This window comes from Phyllostomus hastatus, unplaced genomic scaffold (genome assembly GCF_019186645.2).
Source record: "Phyllostomus hastatus isolate PE091 unplaced genomic scaffold, TTU_PhHast_1.1 phas_scaffold_129, whole genome shotgun sequence".
Taxonomy (NCBI): domain Eukaryota; kingdom Metazoa; phylum Chordata; class Mammalia; order Chiroptera; family Phyllostomidae; genus Phyllostomus; species Phyllostomus hastatus.
This window is the reverse complement of record NW_025334009.1, coordinates 30,248,289-30,267,543: the sequence shown is the minus strand read 5'-3', so window position 1 is coordinate 30,267,543 and position 19,255 is coordinate 30,248,289. Positions and strand designations below refer to the sequence as shown.

At 40.6% G+C, this 19,255-nt stretch overlaps 1 protein-coding gene and 1 pseudogene across 2 annotated transcripts in view; both read right to left on the bottom strand.

The window, feature by feature from the left end:
• TMEM108 (transmembrane protein 108) overlaps positions 1-19,255 on the bottom strand; it is a 291,561-nt gene that overhangs the window by 33,285 nt on the left and 239,021 nt on the right. The gene's annotated exons all lie outside the window — the stretch shown is intronic.
• Positions 14,141-19,175, bottom strand: LOC123830694 (annotated as a pseudogene).

Here is a 19,255-nt window from a genome sequence, read left to right as displayed (position 1 = left end):
GGTAGGGGCCAGTGGAAGGATATTCCTTGAAGACCACGGTTTCTTATAAGCATGTTGAATTTGAAATAAGCAGGGTCCTCTGGGTGACTGAAAATCAGCTCCTTCCCACCAGACACAAATATGAAGTCATCCTGAGGGTCTCACAGGAGCAAACAGCTGAGGCCATGGACAAGGCTGATGCATTCTGTTTTTCTGGGTTTCGAGAAAAGCAGCACCAGAAGGAAAAGCCAGTCCTTCAGATGTCCAGCCTTGCAGGCAAGGGAGGCCACACAAACCACAGTGATGCTGGTGGCTTTTGCTAGGGCTCTCCCCGCTTCTACTCCCCACCTCAGTAAAACTGATGGCCCCAACAGCTTTTTGACAACTCTTTTAACGTGATTTGGAAAATACCACACAGGAAGAAAGTCCTTCTCAATCCCATTGTTGTACCTATTAACACTTCCCTCGATCTGTTTCCATAATGTCATCTTTTCTGTTTACCTGTGCAGTGGATGTTGTGAACCACTCAGATCCCCTCTTTACAACTGAGGCTGTTCTCCCTCAGCTGGGTGTGCTGGCTGCAGGTGGCTCACAGCTGCATCCTAACAGCTGAATCCCTCTCCTAGAACCTCTCTTGGCCAAAGGGATCTGCCTCACCCAAGAGGAACCCCTCCAGGGTGAACCCCACATCTAACACCTGGTTTGTATCAGGGTACAAAATCCCTTGACTCAATTTGGGACAACTGTGAAGGCCCATCCCAGCCCCACTGCTCCCCCTGGAGTGGGCTGAGCCCTCTGGGTTAACTGCATGGCAGCCCGACTGCCTCTTTGTTGGGCCTGAACCCTCACGGCCTCAGCACTGAACCTGCTGCAGTGCACACACACACTCTTTGGACTTCTTCTCCTGGGACCCGATGAAGAAAAACAGTTGAATTCATTTGCAACTCACTTCCATAGAAGGTGTGGGGTGAGGCTTTAACTTATTTTTTTCCAAATACTCAATTAATTCTCTCAATATCATTTATGGAATTATCTTCTCTCCAGTTTTTGGGCTGCTGTCTTTATTATCTTTTATATTCTTCAATGTACTTGAGACTGTTTCCGAACTACTTAGTCTGTTTCTCTAATTTGTCTGCTTTAGGTACTTGCAATACAGTATTTTAATTCATATTTTTTAATGATATGTTTTGGTTCTTGCAGAGACAATCCCTTCTCATTACTCTTATTTTTCAAAAATGTATTTACTATTCTTGCCTGTTTATACTTCCAGATGAACTTGAGACTATTTCCTATTGAGTAATAAAAAAGAATCTGTTACTAGAATTTTGATTTTGATTTCATTAAGGCTATAAACTAATTGGGGAAATTTGTGCAATACCAAATCTTCCCTTGAGATAGAACTTGAGGTCTCCATTCATTCAAGTATTCTTTTATGCCCCTTAGTGAAGTTTTGTAGTTTTGTTTGTTTGTTGCTGTACTGGCCATTTGGTTAAATTCAGCTTTTGCATGTGTGTGTTGTCATTAGGAAATAGTTTGTCTTACATTACATGATCTTGATATTCATTGCTGGTATGCAGGAGAGGCATTAAGTTTTTTTTTCAACTTATTTTATTGAGGTATAATTTACATATAGATCAGGAACCAGGCAAGGAAGTTTCCTCTCACTGCTGCTATGCAACATCGTACTGGAAGGCATAGCTGATGCAATACGGCAAGAAAAGATGCAAAAGGTATACAGATTGGGAAGAAAGAAAACTGTTTGCAGATAACATGATTGTCAATGAAGAAAATCCCAAAGAATTTACAAAACAAACAAAAAGCTTCCACGAAATATGACAACAACAAAAAGTCCTAGAACTAATAAGCAAGGTTAATATGGTATAAAAGTCAATTGTTTTTCCTATATACCAGCAATAAACAATTGGAATTTGGAATAAAAAATACAATACCATTTCTATTAGCATCCCTTCCTCGAAGAGATACTTAGGTATAAGTCTAACAAAATATGTATATAATCCACACATAAGGAGAACTACAAAACTTTGATGGAAGAATTCCAAGAAGATGGAAATAAATGGAGAGATAGTCCACATTCATTGATGAAAGGACTCAAGATTATTATGATGTCGGTTCTTCACAATTCCATCTATAGATTTAACACAATCTCAGTGAAAATCCCAGAGCAGGTTATTTTGTGGATATTGACAAACTGATTCTCAAGTTTATATGGAAAGACAAAAGACAACAGACAACACAATACTGAAGAAGTCAAAAGACTGCCATCGCCTGACTTAAAGACTTGAAGCTATAGCAATCACATAGTATTAGAGAAAGAACAGACAAACTGGTCAATGGGACAGAATGGGTTCCAGAAATTGACCCACACAAATAGGGTCAATTGATCTTTGACAAAAGAACAAAAGCAATTCAGTGGACAAAGGACTGTATTTTTCTTCAACAAGTGGTGCTGGAGTAACTGGATATCCATATGCAAAAAATGAATATAGACACAGATCTTACAACTTTTAGAAATATTAACTCAAAATGGGTCATAGACCTAAATGTAAAACACAAAACTATAAAACTTCTAAAAGTTAACATAGGAGAAAATCTAGGTAAACTTGAGTTTTACTGTGAGTTTTTATTTTTTCTTTCTTTTTAAATTATGTTTTATTGATTATGCCATTACAGTTGTCCTGATTTTCCCCCCTTTGGCCCCTCAACCCTGTGCCCCCTCAGGCAATCCCCCCACCATTGTTCATGTCCATGGGCCATGCATATAAGTTCTTTGGCTACTCCATTTCCTTTTTTTAAAAAAGATTTTACTTACTTATTTTTAGAGAGGGGAAGGGAGGAAGAAAAAGAAGGAGAGAAACATCAATGTGTGGTTGCCTCTCAGGTGCACCCGACTGGGGACCTGGCCCACAACCCAGGCATGTGCCCTGAATGGGAATCAAACTGGCAACCCTTTGTTCACAGGCCAGTGCTCAATCCACTGAACCATACCAGCCAGGGTGCTACTCCATTTCCTATACTGTACTTTACGATATGATGAGTTTTTAGACATAATGCAAAAAACACAATCCATGAAAGAAAAAAAATAAATTGGACCTCATTGAAGTTCTACTTTGAGAAGGATCCTGTTAAGAGAACAGAAAGTTACAGACTTGGAGAAAATATTTACATATATCTTTTTTTTCCAAATACAAATAAAATTTCATTTAGAAAGTTACAGAGGTAGAAGTGGTGAGCCATGGAAAAAGTGAGCCAGCTGGGCTGCATGGGCTCAGGAAACAAGTTACAGAGGCATAAGAAGGGCTCTCAGAGTTTAGGAAGGAGAAAGGCAGAGAGAATGCACGTGGGGGAAAGACAGGGGCAGAGGCTCAGATGTCCTCCAAAGAGAGAGCGTGCTCTGGGGAAAGAAGGAGGTAAGGAAAGGTGTGGATGTGCTCAAGAGAGAAGAGCAAGCATTGGGTCATTTGTCTTGAGAAGTTTTATCTGTTTTCCAAAGGTGTAGATTTCTTATAAAGGGCTTGTATCTAACATACACAAATAACTCTCAAAACTCAACAATAATAATTAATAATAATAATACAAGCCGATTGAAAAATGGACAAAACATCTCAACAGAAACCTAATCAATGAAGATACACAGATGGAAAATAAGCATAGGAAAAGATTTTCATCATATGTCATAGGGAAAAACGAATTAGAGCAACAATGAATACCACCACAAACCTTTTAGAATGGCTGAAGTCCAAAAAACTGACAATACCAAATGCTGATAAGGATGTGAAGAAACAGTAACTTTCATTCCTTGCTGGATGGAATGCAAAATGGTACAGTCACTTTGAAAGACAATTTGATGGTTTCTCAAAAAGTTAAACATACTATTAAATAAGATTTCACAATTGTGCTCCCAGGTATTTATCCAAATGAGCTGAAAGTGTCCACATAAAAATGTGCACATGAATGTTTAAGGTAGCTTTATTCATAATTGTCCCAAACTGGAAGTAACCAAGATGTATACAAATAGGTGAATGAATACAGAAGCTATGGTACATCCATACTAGAATATTATATTCAATGATTAAAATAAAGCAGTTTACAAGCCACAAAAGACTTGGAAGGGCCTTAATAACATATTGCTAAGTAAAAGAAGCCAGTCTAAAAGGCCATATACTGTATGGTTCCAGTTTATATACAATACAATTCATATATCTGAAATGTGCGGTACATATCCATTAACTGGTATGCCAACCAAGATACCAAACATCTCTGTACCCCCAGAAGCTCTCTGCTTCTTTCCAGGCAATACTCCCTCTCAGAGCAACCACTGTTCTGATTTCTGTCATCAGAGTTTTGTCTGGTCTTGAACCTCATGTACACAGACACATCAACCTATTAATTTTGTGTGTGTTGACTTCATAACTGTATACTTTACTAATGTCTCTTCTTTGTTCTAATAGCTTAAGATTTTTTAGGGAAACAATGATATTCTCACAAACAATTTTGTATTACTCTTTCATAAGTCTGTCACTCTTCTACTTTACTTTTCACTGTATTAATGCGAACAACCGGAATGAGGTTATCTGTGTAACAACGACTGCAGCAGGCATCCTTGTTTTGATTCTGGTTTCAGTGAAAATGACAATACACAATAACAGCTATAGGTGTTAGTTATGGAAATATCCTGTATCTGTTTGAGAGTTTTTTAAGGAGTAGGTATTAAATGCTCACAAATATTTTTTTCTGTAGTCTATTGAAATGGTCATCCAACTACTCTCCTTGTATCCTATGGTTTATATTAATAGATACTAATAGTAATCCATCTGTACATTCTTTGAATAACCCTCATATAACCCTGAGAAAACTTCGTTTTGGATTGTTATATTTCCATTTATGGTCAGGACTGGTCTGTAAACTGGGATGTGCATGATTTAAGGCATCAGGTTAGGTTTTGGTAACTGGGTGACATAAGCTAATAGTAATAAGCTAATGGTACAAGTTGAGATGCTTCAGTGTTTTTTTCGATCAAGGCCACCTTGCACAGCATTTGAAATATTTGTTCAGTAAACTCTTTTTTTTTTAGCCTATTTGTAAAACAGTAAAAACCCCCCTTTTTTGGAGATAATTCTTTGACAATTTAAAAATCTGACAGCTTAAAAACCATTTCCAAGCTTATAGTTCTATCTGGTTTTCTATGTAATTTTGGTTATTTATAGTTTTCTGAAAAATTGTGAAGTTTGTTGAATTTTCACACCAAACACATAGCACATAGCACACCCTTGTTTAAAAATTTCCTCATCAATTACATACTTTTCTCACGCCAATTTTTCTTTACTTTCCCCTTTGTAATAGACTTATCAAAGGCACAATTATTTTGTTATTTTCAATAAGCAACCCCTAAATATATTCATATGATTGTTTTTTGAATTTCTAATTATACCCCCCTTTTATTTTCCTCTTTATGTTCTTTCCTTTTATATTTATTTTCTTCTTCCTGCTTTAAGTATATTTTGGTATGTTAAATTTTTTTGAGCTGAGTCCATAGGTAATTTATCTTCATTCTTTCTCACTAAATGATGAAAACTTTCAAGGCTATGGATTTGTTGTCTGAATTGAGCTTTAAGGTGTTTTTGTTTTGCTTTTGCTTTTGCATTCAGACTTTATTACGAATCTACTTTCCTGCAACCCTTATGTATGCCTTGACCATTCTATAAAATAATATTTTAATCACTTTTTAGCCATAGCTGACATGTAGTTTTGCACTGCTGTATTTTCTATGCAAATGGTATTCACACTTTTATTTTCTATAATGCCTAATACTTTAAGATTTTGTTTTAATAGCCATTAGATTTTGGTTTACATTTTTATATTTTGTTTCTAACACTAGCTTTTGTTGTACAAAAAATTCACTTTATTGAATTTATGGAGGTTTTAAAAGTTTTGTCTAGTATATAATAATTTTTTATAATGACCCATGGATATTTGAAAAGAAGATGGTATCATCTGTAGGGCACAAAGTTCCATATATAAGCTATCAAATTACCTTATAAAGCATATTTAAAACCTGTTTAGTTTTGACTCCATGATTTATCGAAGACTAAACATGGTATGTTAATTTTTCTATAGTTGTGTTTCTTTTCAGCTTTTGTCTTCTAGTAGCTTTTGCTCTCTGTGTCTATGCTACATCATGGTACATTACACATTCATTGTAGATCATGCCTTTTATAAAAATATCCTCTTTAGCCAAAACATTTTTGCCTTGAGTTTTATTCTAATGAGTATTTATATTGTCACTCCTATGTTTTTTGCCTTTTTTATTTGCTTTTGTGATGTAAAAATACATTTCTGCTTTATTTTTGTCCAATTTTCTCTATTCTTATATTTGTAAATCTTTCATGCCACTATGTTTTGGGTGAGCAGAGCACACAGCTGTATGTGGGTCTAGATGGGTCTTTGCCGACAGTGGACTTCACTCTATTGGCGTTTACTGACACAAATGCTGTTAGGTCTCTTATCCTGTTTTATGATGTCTATTTTGTGTGTTGTTTTCGAATTTCCTTACTTGCTTATTCATTTTCAAAGTATATATAATGCTATGTTCTGTCATAATTATATTTTTCTACAATGCCAAACGTGAAACTCTGAATCTCTCCCTAACCTTTCCACCAATCCCACTTAAAACAGGAAATTTATCAAGCTGGGTGAGCTATATCTATTTGTTTCTAAACAGCTGTATTTATTTAAATAATCTGTTTCAAAGAATTATAAAATTCTTTGCAAAAAAAGTCCATTGTTCATTATTCTTATTAATTCAGTGATTTTCAGCTGGTGTGCTGTGGCAAGCACACTGGTATGCCACAGGAATTTTTAAAACATGCAATACCTGAGTAGTTTGGGCACTACCTCTTTTCCCTTAGATTGTCAATTAAAAAAATGACAACATCCAACCCAACAATAGCCGTTCAGTGTTAATGCCCTGTGTTAAACTATAAATATACAGGTCATATAATAGAGTTGCATCTTACTGGCCACATAGCACAATAAGGTTGCATCTGATTGGTTAATTCTTGATACCAGAAATCTTTATATACAAGTATAGGCACTTGATCTTTTAAAAAGTCACTTTGGAGCAAAACGTGTAGGTAATTACTATTATTATTTTTCTAAATCCATCAAAATTATACCTTTTTGTGAGATTGGCAAAAAATACATTTTTTTTGGTGTGCTGCAGAATTTTAGTGATTAGTTTATGTGTGTCACGAGATGAATTTTATAACAAGCCCTGGTGTCAGGGACACTGTGTATCAGTTGTACTTAAAATACTAAAAAATAAAACTGCTTGAGGACCAATCAGAAATTAGCAGACTTAACTCTATTTCAGTACCATAAAAGAAGCTGGTCACAGTTTCCACCCTCTATTTTCCTCTGTTACAGACTGATATGATAAGTCAGAGCCCCTCGCTGTGTACAGCTTCGATGAGCCCCAGGAAGGAGTGACACCAGGAATCCCTTCTCTCCCAGGACTGTGACTCCTGCTCGACAGTCCCAGTCACTGTCCTTCCAGCTGTCCCCAGGCCCAGCACTTTGCCCTGGCTGCTTCCCTACATCCATAATGATCTTTTCCACCCACCCATCTTTTTTCAAAGCTCACTGATTTTCCTGACAGCTTGCTTCTCAGAAGGGGCAAAGAAGCGAACGTTGTTTTGCTTACTGGATCTCATTTGTGGTCTTATTATAACTACTTGTGCACATCAGTGTCTCCTCAGTGTGACTGCAGAACCCTTCAGGGCAGAAATACTGTCTTACAGTTCCATCGTGGGGTTACCTGATTGCAGGGTTGGGAAGACTTTCAAAACTCATTGCAGACTGAGGACCGGGAAGATCAGGGTTCCACTGCCAGATCTGATTCTAACTCAATGACTTTCAGAAACTCACTTTTTTGCTTTGGACCTGCAAAATGAGGATGATCTCCGAAGCCACTTCCTAAGTCAATGTTCTAGGATTCAGTAAGACATTTTGTAAAGAAGGAACTGAGTCACAGCCCAGAGAGAGAAGATGACTTCAGCTCAAGTTCACAGAGTTAATTAATGGTCAAAGTATAATTAGAAATTCAATCTCCTGACCCCCAGCCTGCCGTGGGCTATCTCAGAATGCCCTCTGACTCTCCCACAGCAACAGCACAGAATCTTCTTAGGGTACAAGCTCACTGGGAATACACAGATTGACTAACGAAGAAACTAAACTCTAAAATGGTACAATTGACCCAAAACTTCTATTTACTACAAACATGTATGGTTACGTCTCCATTTCAGCTCCTAGGCACTGATTCCCTTTAAGCCACGGCAAAGATTAGTTCTCTTTCCTCTCTGTTAAAAACTGGTCTTGTTCTTGACTTTGGAACTGCCTGCCAAGGTCTGCTGTCCCTTCTATGTTTTTGATTTTCCACTTGCTCTTATCTTTTCCACAAGAAAGACAAATTATAGCAGAGGCACATTCATTTCTTTGGGCCTCCGTTGCCTCATCTGTAACCAAAAGGTGTTGAAATGACTTTTCTCTAAAGGTCTCTTTGATTCTAAGATTACTTGAACTTTTGTTTTTGTAATGAAGAGGCAGGAACAGAATAAGAAAGGTGAAAGGAGAAGGGCCATTTTTAACCCTAGTTTCCCCAACAAGCAGTCTGAGGCATGGCTTCATTGCAGGTAGTGCTTTGTGCAGAGTGATTTCAGGTAACAGGCATAGGGGACTGAAAAGAGTGAAGGAGAGAAAGAACATCCAAGATTGTGTTACTGAGTTGATCGCCACTAAGGGCACCTGGGGTTCCATCCTGCTGGGGATCCGTGGAGAAGTTGTGTGAAATGTACCTCATCGTCCATTGAAGGAACAGAGGGAGATCTGTCCACTAACTCTGTCCCTCATTAGTGAAAGGGTGTCTGCCTCTTGGCTGTTAACCTGCTCAGGTGTCAGGAGTGTGCGTGCAACAGAGGGGCCAGGTGGTCTTCACAGCCACCCCATGTGTCAGTGACAGTGGCAGAGAAGCTGGGGGCAGAATGACAAAGACGTGCAGCTGGCTGATGCAGGGGCTGTCTGGGTGCTTCTCCATGTGGCCAATTCCTGCAGCAACAGCTGGAGTTAAAGGGGGACTGAGAAGAGGTGAGGGTGGCCGGCAGAGGGGAATGAATCGGGGCTTGAGGTCCTCAGACCTAACTCAGTGCCTGGCTGACCTGGATAAAAGGAGAATTAAGTCAGAGTCTGGGAGGACTGAGAGGTAATGATAAGCCCCTAAAGGGCTTAAAAATAGGGGGAAAATGTTATTCAAAGAAAGATAATATTAAATGTGATAACATGTTATTTCTCCGCTCAAAACCCTCTAGGACGTCCAAGCCCAACTAGAGCAAAAGTCCAAGTCTTACTGGCCATGGACTTCCTCGGACTTCTTTTCTTCCCCTTCCCCCTCCCTTTCTCTGCTCTGCCACACACTGAGCAGGCTCCTGCTCAGGGGCTTTGAACCTGTCTCTGCCTTAAAGGCTCCTCCCGTACTTTGTGCTGGTCTCTGCTTCAATGTCCTCTGAGGAGCCCCCTGTGACCCCCACGTATGAAGGGGACCCTTTATGCCCTGACCTACTGAATTATTTTCCATAACACGAACACTACTTCAGTTCACATTACATATCTACCTTTCCTTTACTAATTTATTTTCGGTATCCTCTGGTGGAATGCTAGCATGACCAAGGCCACACCTTTATTCCCACCCCCTACTGGTATAGCTCCAATATCTAGAACTGTTCCTGGAAATAGCAGGTACTTGATAAATTAAAAAAAAAAAGCAGGACAGATTGAATGAATGAGATGTTTATGTCTTATTGATGCTAAATTTGTTAAAAAACAAAACAAAACAGGAGGGTCTAATATTTGTCAAACGTCCCTTAAGTAGAAGGACAAAGACTGTTAGATTATATTCCTTCTGGTTGGCGATGTGAATTGTTCGTGTAAAAGGTAGGAGAGCAAGACTTGAGCTTTTGGATCTGGAAACACCAGTGTGTTACTGTTAGGGACTTGGGGGCTAGCAGGGGCATCCCACCTTTTAGCCTCTCTGGGCCACACTGGAAGAAGAGGAGTTGTCTTGGGCCACACGTTAAATACAAAACACTAATGAAAACTGATGAGCAAAGAAAAGGTTTTTAAGTAAATTTACAATTTGGTGTTTGGCCGCATTCATAGACATCCTGGGCTGCATGCGACCTGAGGGCCATGGGTTAGATGCCCTGGGAAGGGAGCCATGTCAGATACGCTATCATCTTCTGTCCCCAGTGAGCCCCCCTCCCCACCCCATGGCTTCAGATGAAAGATTGTCCCCTTGGCTAATTAAATCAGGTACTTAAGTGAAACCCCAAGAATGTCTAGGTAAGTGTAGGCCTGTGTTTGTGTGTGTGCATGTGCGTGCACACACTTGTAGGTGCAAAGTCTCTTCTAGCCAATATGTATCTCAGCAAAACCTGCAAAGATGTGTTACGGAATCTTCAGGTGGCAGCTCACTAAGAGTGACGGTGGCAGCAGGATGCGCACATATTTGAGCACGAGCAGAACAGCTAGAAGAAGGAGAAAGTGAAGTGCAGGTGTTTTATCAATGAAGATGTCAAGAATTGGGAGAAACGGGAACTGTTTAGGATTTTGACAGCTGACACAGGTAACAGATGGTTTAGCCAGCAAATCTAATGAAGAGCCATTGAATTCAGACTCACAGAGGTTAAAATCAGGAGAGGGGTTTATGTGAAGAGGGGCCATGGGCCTGACTCTTAGATGGTGGTAGGCTGGTCGGGGAAACCCAAAGACTATTGGTGATGGTGTATGAAAGCGCACACAGAGTGTAACCCTAAACTCTGCAGTACTATTACTTTTTAAAGATGTTTTTAATCTCTTGAAAGCATAAAAATCTGTCATTTCTAGATTTCAGTAGTGTGGAACTGGGGTCTGAAGATTCTAGAAAAATGGAACTAGCCAAGAAGCTTGTACCCTGAGCTTGGTATCATGGACGGAACTAAGGGAGTTTGCATATTTCCTAAAATTACGTGTAAAATTTTATATGTAACCATGTACATTTTTATGGGAGAAGGGTACCGAACAGGGTTGGCAAACATTTTCTGTAAGGTGCAGACAGTAAATATTTTGCACTTTATGGTCCAGATAGTCTCTGTTGCAAATGATTCAACCCTGCCCATATAATGTGGAAGTAGCCACAGATAATACATAAAAGAATGGGCGTGACTGTCTTCCAGTATAAATTTATCTACAGTCATGGAAGCTGGGCTGAATTCCACCCAAAAGCCGCACTTTGCTGACCTAGGGGAGAGAGTAGTGCTATCTACAAGAACTCTCTGCAATGACGAAAACGTTTTATATCTGTGCTGTCCAGTGCAGAAGCCATTAGCCACACCTGGTTATTTTGTACTTGAAATGTAGCTAGTATTACTGGTGTATTGAGTTTTTAATTAATTAAAATTAAGACTTGATAGCCACAAGTGGCTACTGGCTACCACACCAGACAGCGCAGGCCTAGGACTTTCATCACAGAATCAGAGCTGTGGCAGAAAGGCCACAGGCCCCCTGAGAAGAGAAGCTTCCCCGGCAAGGAGAGCTGTCACACCCACAGGAGAGCTCCCCAGGGCCCTGCCATCATGGCACATGCTGTCATTCAAACCTTGCCACAGAGCGGGTCTTGATGGGCTAGTGTCAGGGACTGAGAAGGCAGCATGATTCTACGACACTCGGGATCTGTCTGATACTTGGAGCACTGCGGGAGACAGACTTTCTTCTTGTCTCTCACTTTGTCTGCCCGAAATGGCTTGTGAAAGTGACACTAATGGTCACTCACAGTGCTAATGGTTCCTTGGTTACAGGAACATGCTATGCGTTATGACCAATCAGCTTAAAGGACAGGCAGAAGACTCAATCTAAGAGCTTAATCAATGGCTAAAATAGAAGCGCTTTAAGGTGTATGTGTATCTTTTTCTTTTAGAAAATATTAAAATATGCCAAAACCTGGCTCTAAATTTAACTTGAGGCTATATGCATTTCCCAGTGAGGCTGGTGATCACAGCATCAGAAGGATCTTGTTCTAACTCCATTTCATGCACTTCCTCTAGAGGGAATGCCAGTTGAGATGGAGAGCGCTGGTCTCTGCACTTCAGGGCAGGCATCCTCTGCCACATATTCCAGCTCCTGCGGCTTTCCCTTTTTGGTGAGCATATTAGCCATGCCCTAGAGCTGGTGGGAATGAATAGCATGTCAGCTCACATTTGGTGTCTGGATTCCAAGAAGATCTCTCTTGTCAGTTTCTACCATGACGACAGCAAAAGTCATACAGTGACTTTTCCAGGCAATCAGTATCCCTCTTCAACAGAATTACTCCCAGGGGCTCTCTAGTCTAGGTTAAACCTGCAGCTTCTCCAAATCTCCAGCAGATGAGATGAGCCAGTGGAGAAACCATTCTGCTCTGTCATGCAGTGTTCCACCCAACATGACGAATGGCCATCCCAGTGGCAAACTGGATGTTTCAGCCCTGTTTAAGGATCCTGACTCATCTGGACAGATCATGATTCAGAGCCCCAGCCAAGAAATTGAATTCAAAGTTTTAGCACACATATATATATTTTGACATAAATTGACTTTTGGTCTGGTCTCTTTGTTCCTGAGACTATCCATCCTCCTTCACCAGAATTCCCCTGATAAATATTAGTGAGATTGTTCCCTCTGGTTCTTGAGAGTTAATTAGGTTTGTGACAAGGGAAGTATGTGCATCATAGAACACAGGAGGCTATGCTTCTGGGGAAAGCAGGAGGGGAAAAAATGATAATCAATATGTGTCCTTGGGTGACCCCAGGGATATGTAGCTTGCAGTCCCTAAGTGGGACTGCTGCAGTAGTTAAGGGCAGATTCCATGTGCCTTCTGATCCCCAGAGGGTTCTGACAGACAAAGAAAGACAGTATTTTGGCTCTTCAATCTACACAGAAGTTCTGCACAGGATGTTTTGCTGTTGGTTTTAGGAAGTGGAGCCATTTGTTTAGTTTCTCTGCCTCTATTAGAATGTTCCATCAGAGGAACATTTCATTAGGATGGTAAATTGCCCCATAAAATAATCAGCAATGGGAGAGACCTGTGAAGTCTGGATCAAATTCATAACCAGGAGTTTCTTCAGTCCAGCATTTTTCTCATTACCAATGAGACATCTGACGACAGTGAGTATCCCCAAACAAAGCAACTATCACACTAAATGTCAATATTTTCTTTTTAGAAAAATATCTTAGTAGCCTGCAGCCCACTTTCTTTGAGATCTACTGTGTTTTCTTCCATATCTAATGGCTAAGGGACGTGTGTACAATGGTTTCTTTTACCTTTTTATTGCAGACCTGTACAAACCTCTATAAAAGTAGGCAGAACAGCATTATGAACTTTCATGCACCAACAATGGTCAATTCCTGGCAGTCCTATCTCATCTAAATTCCCACCCACTTTCCTCCTCTCCTCCACTGCTCTGAGGTAAATTCCAGATATTATGTAAAAAAAAGTCCATCTATTTTATAGGGACCCCTTGTATCCCCTTTATTTGATCTACTTCTCACCTCAAATGTTTTATTTTAAAGTGAATCCCAAGTATCATACTTTTTAGTGATCCTTTTCTTCTTTCAACCTGATATTTTGTTATAAAGTTATTATTCATTAGTCTTAATAGACTTGAACACATTATAAAAACAGGTGCCACAATTAACATGCAATCAGTGCATTCTTTCCCCACATGGCTCTATTATGACAATGAATCAAATTCTAGAGATGAGTGAGCTTAATGAAAGAGATCCTATGACATAAACAATCCATGCCTGCTGCAATGCATGCAGCTTTTCATATTTGCTATGAAGCAGCAGGACGGTAAAACGGCTTGGCTACTCAATCAGATTTCACCATGTTGAGAATTGGTTACCCATGTATCATTTTCTAAAAACTTTTTGGTGTAAATAATATCAGTATCAGGAGCTTTATAAGCATTTATAATGCAGAGCTGTATACATTGAAGGTCTGAGAGGAACATACAGCGTTAAGAAATCACTCCAAGGACGTCGCTGATGCATGTATATATCTGGCTTCCCACGTAGGCAGTATTCAGTCTCCTCCACAATGATCATCTCTGCCCACTTTGGAGCCTGTCAGTGAATCACCAGTTCCCTTTGCCAGAGAACAGTCTTTTGTTTTAGGGGAACCTGGTTCTGTTGGTTTCTTCTCCGCTTTTTTCTCTTTCTTGCTGTCTTAATCCCATTCCTCTTCAGTGTAATCCTGTTCAATTTTTTATATCTTAATTACTCTCTGGTTTTCCTTACTTTACTTCTTCTTGCTTGTGGATTGTTCACTTTTATCTCTGCTTCTTTCTTCCTCTTCCTCTTTCTTCTCCTTTGTATGCTTCCTAGGGGATGGTGAGGGAGGCAACTTTCTTTTTGGAGACCTAGGCTTTTTAGGAGAACTCATGCCATTCCTGCTTCTTTGTCATCTCTTCTCTCTGCTTGTGCTTCTGGGCCATCCAGCTGTGCTATAACTTTTTGGTGGTGTTTTAGAATGTTTCTTTTCTTTGTTTTCTTTCTTTTGGTCTCTGGTTTTTGATGTGTTCCTTGACCTCCTACCTTTCTCTGGAATATCTTCTCAGTCTAGGACTTTTGGATCGTTGCCTACTTCTTGGCTTAGAATGCAATCTCCCTCTTGATCTGCATCTTGGCCACCTGTGCCTAGAAGATATGGGAGTCCTCCTCCTTGAGCATGACCTTGAACTTGAGCACCTTTGCTTTTCTTCTTTCTTCTATGGCAGAAGTTAGGGACTGTGCTTCTCATAGTCTTTTCTTCGTGGCTTCCTCTATTTACTAGATGTATCCAGTTTCAGCTACATTAAAATCCAACACCATGATCTACTTAAGGTCTTGTTTGTTGACACAAGAAATTAACATTCTTATGGTTATACCTGGAAGTAAGCATTTGAAACAGATAATCTCTAAGGCCTTGTGGCTGAATTTTTGTGACTTTTGTTTCACTTTGAAAGGTTATATAGGCACTAACCTTTTTTGATGGCTAATTAGGCTTTAATTAGGCTTTAATACAGAAACAAGCTTTCAAATGAAACGTCTCTGGCAGTGAGTCAATATTTTGAAGTAGAGTTCTATACTTTTCATAAGGTGCTTGGGAATTTTTTTCCCTGAAATGATTTATTCCACACCTACATCAGTGAAAGCTATCTGCCTATCCCAAGTCCATTGGTAAAAGAAGATTATCTCTTGTCCTTATTTCCAATTTTCCACTTTTATTAATTTGTTTTAATGTAAGTATTGCATTTTAAATTGACTTTCATATGCTTTTAAGATAAGACAAATGTGCGTGTTAATGTACTCTTTATTTGCTCTCAAGTTGTATAAAACCAGTACATCTGTGTTACTGTTACTGCCATAGTAATCTTATGCTCACAGCGATTCCGAGTTAAAGCAAAGTAGTCAGGCAGCTGTTTTCTTAGTTATAGGCATTTCAAGCTTCACTTTTGAGCAATAAAAACAAAAGTAGGCTATGGCCTGTGCCATGTAGATATACAGTTTCTGAAATTGTTTTATAACACTTTGATGGTGAAACCCTTAAACTTAAAAAACAAAATGAACTGAAACAAAAAAAGCAGGTGAGGCCTGGTCAGCAGAGAAAGCAGGAGTTAGAGCCCTAGTGAGGCAACCAGGCAAGCTCCACTCCCTAGCAAGGGCCGAATACAGTTGGAAGACACGGTATTTTAGTTTAGCAAAAGCATCAAAGCAAAGCAAATACTCCACCTCCAGCAGCAGCAACAACAAAAGAAAAGAAAAAAGAAAAACACAAGACATACTCTATCTGATCAGAGACACTTCCTGAAAAAACCAGATGGTTTTGTTTTTCAAGATTTTCTCCTATGTCATTCTGGAAAAAGGATTTTTCCAAGAAAACTAACTAGAATCCCACATCAAATAAAACCCACTCTCTCTCCATCTCCCTGTCTCTGTCTCTGACACAAACACACACAGGTATTGTTTCTCCTGCTTAACCTTTCCTGATACTTCAGCTTCCTCCCATCCCTCTGCCTCCCTGATGAGTCTGCCCTGGCTGAGGCTGCTCTGCTTAGCAACAGTCTCACACACAGCGGCCACTGCCCTGCCGGGCTCCACATGGGAATGGATCTGGCCAAGAGAAAGCTTCTTATCTAAAGGCAACTTACTGGTTTTTTAAAAATTGTCTTCATGAAGAAAATTGTGTGTGCCCAGCACACTTCAGTGTAGATAAATAGCTAGAGGTACTTATGGCATTTTTAACACTCCTTTTCCTCCTCACATTACTGTGACAGTTTCTCTTCCGAAGCTACCCTTCCAGAAGCGAAGGATGAGAAGACGGAAAACTGGCTCCACAGACAGCCTGCATAGCACCTTCCCGGTGTCAAGTTCATCTTCTCTCTGTGGAGAGGATGTACCCACACCCTGTCCTGTAAGCCTTCTCCCAGGAATCCTGATCATGGCCTGGAAACATATTTAATTATCAGTTAAGCATTCTCTCCCAGGACAGTTCTGGGATGGATGCCGCCTGGGAGTGCAGCCTTGGGTGAAGGCTGAACAGAGGGCTCTGGGCCTTCTCTCTGTGGGCCTGGGAGCTGTGATAAGAATTATTGGAACATTTTCTTTGCCTTAAAAGAAGACACTACATAAAGATGAGAATAAGCAAACAAAGGGAAGAGTACAGTCTCTGACGTTCCTATGTGCCTAGTGAAGCTGCTCAGAGTTGCACCTGCACAGTGAAGCAGCAATTGGAAGTTGGGCTTCTGCCACTCCTGGGATTTCCCTCCTGTTTTCACTGGAGATTTCCTGTGAGGCCTTGAGATCCTGTCTGCAGAGGCGAGGCCCAGCAAAGCCCTGCCAGTCACAGGCAGGCTGTCACGGGCTCCAGGAATCAGTGAACTCCTGCTGCAGTGTGTCACCTGCTTAGGGGATGATATTCATCTTTCTCAGCAAAGAGCCCCAACCTCACTTCTCAGATTCCTTCTCGGATGTCAGTGACATGGACATGGAAAATGTTCCAAGGCATGCGGCAATCATGGGGGGTGTTATGGTTTTTATTTTTTCTTTTAGCCATACATTTTCCTTTCCTCTTGTACCCACCACTCCCCCAGTGTGGCTAAAGTGCACACAGCAATGGGGATTTTCACAAAGTACTAGTGTTGTCACAAACACTCTGAAATCCATACATTTAATAATTTCTCAAACAATTATTTACCATTGCCTACATTCTAGTCATCATACTAGATAATGACAATGATTAAAGCAATCCTGACATTGTTAGGCAGCTCATTAAAACACACACACACACACACACACACACACACACACCACTACTGTGTGATTAGGGTTGGAACACGGGCATGGGTTTAATACACTGAGACAAAAAGGGGAGAGTGAGTAATTACCTCTCACCATCTTCCTCCTTTATTCCTTCCTCCTATTCTCTATTATTTGCGAAGTTTGTGGCATAGAAGGTTCAAAAGGTCTTGTTCAGGGTTCAGTTCTTTATTACATCTACCATGCCACAAACCTGAACATCACAAGTAAAAAACATACTGGTTTCCTCCATCTCCTGCTCTCTGAGGGTGGACTGACTCTGTCTGACAGCAGGGGATGAGAGAGGGTGGGATGAGGTTAGGGACAATCCACCTTTGCCATCTGCCCGGACGTGTCTGATAACATTATTCTCGTGCTGCTTGGGCAGAAACAACCAGGAAGACGCCTGCTGCACCAGTCTGGGAACTCCACACAGTGACCAGGTCAGCAAGTGCTCACACAGTTGTGTTAATTATAGGAAAAGGGAAAAGCTGGTCAAATTGTAGGGACTTTCATTGATCTCCACCAGACTTCTAATTACAGGTGACAGACTTTGAGTTTTCGCAGCATCCCATTATCTCCCTGTGGTTAACGGAGGTCATGGCAGGCCCTTACACTCAGACACAAGTGATTAATGTCCTGTTAGGTGCCCAGCACAGCCTGGACCAGTTCCTCTGGCTTCACAGTATTAGAACCTAAGATGCAAAATGGTGATGCACTTCCTGTCTGGGAGCATATGTTTGACCTCGGTTCTGAGGGTGGCTGTGAGTCCCTCTCAGACTACCAGCACCCTAGGTGTCAACTTGAGACAACTAACATGAGATCAGAGACCGATTCATGGAATTGAACAGAAAACCCCCACAAGAAAAAAAATATATGATAAAGGTGGTATTGGGAAGAAAAGACAAAGAGGAATTTTTCTTTTTTATTTCTACAAATTTTTTTCAATTACAGTTTATATTGAATATTATTTTGTATTAGTTTCAGGTGTACAGCACAGTGGTTAGACAATCATATACTTTACAAAGCATTCCCTCTGATATTTCCAGTACCCATCTGACACCATACATAGCTATTACAGTTTTATTGACTATATATCCTATATTATACTTATATCCCCATAACTATTTCATAACTGCCAATTTGTACTTCTCAATCCCTTCACCTTTTTCACCCAGTCCTCCAAACCCCCTCTGGGATTTTTCAACAAATGGTATTGGGACAACCAACTAAGCACTTGAAAACAATTGCTTTATACATGTATTCCCCTCTATACACTTATTATGCCCACCTGCTACCTCCTGCCTTCCCTTCTTCCTTCACTAAACCTCACTGCTCCTCTCTCGCCTTTGCTTGTCCTGAGAGACTTTAGAATCATTGCGACCACCACCGCAAAGACATCCACAGAAGTGGGCCTTGCCTCTCCTCTTTCCTTTCAGAAAGGTGGGGTCCCTGCCCCTGAGCCCCTGTGGCCTTGTGACATGAAGTAGCAAGACTGTGACAGCACAGAGATGAAGTAAATACTTACCCTGTCCTCACTGAACTTGATGCCACTCTGAAGAGACAGCACCTCTTCAAACACTTCAGGGGAAGCAATAGCTCTGGGGCCTTTCTGCAGGGCCTCTGCCAGGAGGACGAGGACCACTACTTATAATTCACCTGGTGCCAGTAAGTCGTTAAGGCTAGGCTGTGGAGCTGACTGTGACCTGAGGCTAGCCTGGGAGAAGTCAGTCCTAATATGCCACCAGGCCCAGGGTGGCCACCTTACTCAGACAGCCCATTCGGATGACTGTCAGTTTTCACACTTCTGTCTTCATGATAACCTGGGCACCATGATAATATCCAGACTAGGGGCCTGAAT